The sequence below is a fragment of the Hemicordylus capensis genome, chromosome 3, assembly GCF_027244095.1.
Source record: "Hemicordylus capensis ecotype Gifberg chromosome 3, rHemCap1.1.pri, whole genome shotgun sequence".
NCBI lineage: Eukaryota > Metazoa > Chordata > Lepidosauria > Squamata > Cordylidae > Hemicordylus > Hemicordylus capensis.
The window spans coordinates 243,206,546-243,209,050 of record NC_069659.1 but is presented as its reverse complement, the minus strand read 5'-3'; positions in this window follow the sequence as shown (position 1 = coordinate 243,209,050).

The window sequence follows — 2,505 nt, the reverse complement described above, 5'->3', positions numbered from 1 at the left end:
CTTGTTTGTTTTATATCTGTAAAGTAGCAGTGAAAATTCATCATTTTGTTGCAATTATGAGATTCTGCTCTTAAATCACTATGGTGCTGATGAATGCTTTTGGAATTGAACGAAGTTGTACAATAATATATCAGTTGTTTCATTTCTTCCATAAGAACATAAGCATAGAAAAGCCCTGATGGATCAGACCAACATCTATCTAGTTCAGTATCCTGTTTTCCACAGTGGCTCACCCGATGCCTCTGGGAAGCCCACAAGCAGGAGATGAAAGCATGCTCCTCTCCTGCTGTTGCTTCCCTCCAATTGGTATTCAGAGGCATCCTGCCTATAGCCACCACGACTAGTAGCCATTAAGGGAGAGTTTGTAGCAGTTGGAGCAAGCGACAGATCCCTCTTTGAGTCCCATTGCAAACACACACTCTCTGTCACCGCTGACCCCCACCCCACCCCAGCCACTCCAAGGCCTCAACCCCCAGCTTTACAGCAGAACTCAGTACTGCACTACCCATACCCTAGTCCTTTCCTCAAGTATTCTGATGTTCAGGGAGTATTATCTGCAGTTGCACTCTGCACATGCACAAGAGTGCTTCCATTGATTATTGCTTCATAAATTCCAAGGCTGGGCTCTGGCACTGAAACCACATGTACAGGGACACTTCGCAGATCCCATGGCTGAACCAGTTCTGCTGCCCAAACTGGTTATCCAGTATTGCACAGAAGGTGCAAGCTGGATGTAACTCAAGCGCCAGAGAGCATTAGCGCCCACCATTCAGGGAAGCACAATTTTCAGGCTGTTTAAGCAAATACAGTGTTAGGGAAGCCATGGAATTTGAAGCAACACAATAAAATACAGTACAGAAGGGTACAAGGGAAGACAGGGGGCAAGAACAAGGTTCTCAGAATGTTTCTTTAAACTGAGCAAGTGTGTACTCAATCAGTCTCTTTGATGAGAGACCACTGGTGGGGGTGGGGAAGGCCCCCCCTCCCCAAAATAAAGAAGCCATAGTAAAAAGGGTAACCCAACAATAACAGACCACAGAGAGGAGTAGGAGAATCTCTCTCTCTCTCTCTCTCTCTCTCTCTCTCTCTCTCTCTCTCTCTCTCTCAGCAAAAGAACAATAGCACTGGCATTGCAAAAAGGTAATAATGAAATCCAGTTATAATGGAAAGGACTGAGCTCCAGAAGCCCTTAAACAGCATTCTACAAAGGCTCCTAAGATTGTTGTCCTCTAGACTACATATACCTTGGAGTATATTGTGGAGTGTTAGACTAGGACCGTCTGTGAGCACATGGTCTGGCAATCAGGCCGGGGAGGAGGAAGTTCCAATCTCTCCTCTGTCCTCCCCACCACCACCACCACTACCACCACCTCTCTCCCTTGCCTGGTCATGTGCTGCCAGGAACTGTCTGGAAAGAGATCGACAGGCTGGTGGCAGGGCCCTGCTGCAGAAGCAGGAAGCGGGTCTTTCTCCTTCCTTGGCTGCTGGTGGCAGTGTGGCCCCATCCCCGCTGCCCACTCCCCACTGTATTGTTTGCCGGCCTGACAGCAAATTCCAAATGGAATTTGGAGACACACACCCCCACCCCGCCAGGCAGCACAGACACTCGAACATGGCCAGGGCTGGTGGTGTGGCCATGCAGCAGGCAGAGGGATTTTCTTGGTGGTGAGGCCGCTAGAAGTGGTGGTGTGGCCTCATCCTTGCCACCATTTGGAGGTCCCCCTTTAAACATCATTGCACCGGCGGCAGAGCCCACATAATCCAGATGGCCACCACTGGCACTTGGAGGGCCCCCACACCTCACTTGAGCAGTGCATGGACATTTGGAGCCCTCCGCCCACCAGGCAGCACACACATTGCTGCGCCTCCCCCCCAAAAAAAGACCCAGCAGTCCCACCACCATCAAAGTGGCCTTTGGTGGGCTGGCAAGCATGGAAGCAGCAAGATGTAAGAGCACTTCTTTGAGATTACTTCTGCCTTGGTGACCCAATTCATGCTGTCTGCACTCACTACAGGACATGGAGCAGCAAGGAAAGGACTCCAAGCATCCTGGGATGATGGTAATGCTGTTGCACCTGCAATGGCATCACCCAGGGGGTGCTCGCTCCTGCTGACAGCAATAAGCCTAGTGTGCCCTTGTATAGCAGCAGTAAGGCTGCTCTTGCTTCTAAGCAGGAAAAGCTGACTGCGTGGTGGGTGCAGTCATTGAGCAAGTGGTCTGATGGCCTGAAACCACATTTCATAACCCATGCCATTGGAGAGATAATGGCTTTGGAGACATTTCAGACGCTGGCTTCCGCTGGCTTCTGCTTACCCCTGACTACAAGATCCCCTCATGCACCATCTTCAGCAGGCGGGTGGTGCCCTCCCTGTACCAGACATGCAAAGAGGCCGTGTTGGGACTGCTGCATGCCGCAGAGCCCAGCACCAGTGTGCATTGCACTGCTGATCTGTTGACGAGTCTCAGTGGACTGCACACTGTTTTCCTGTCCCTAACTACACACT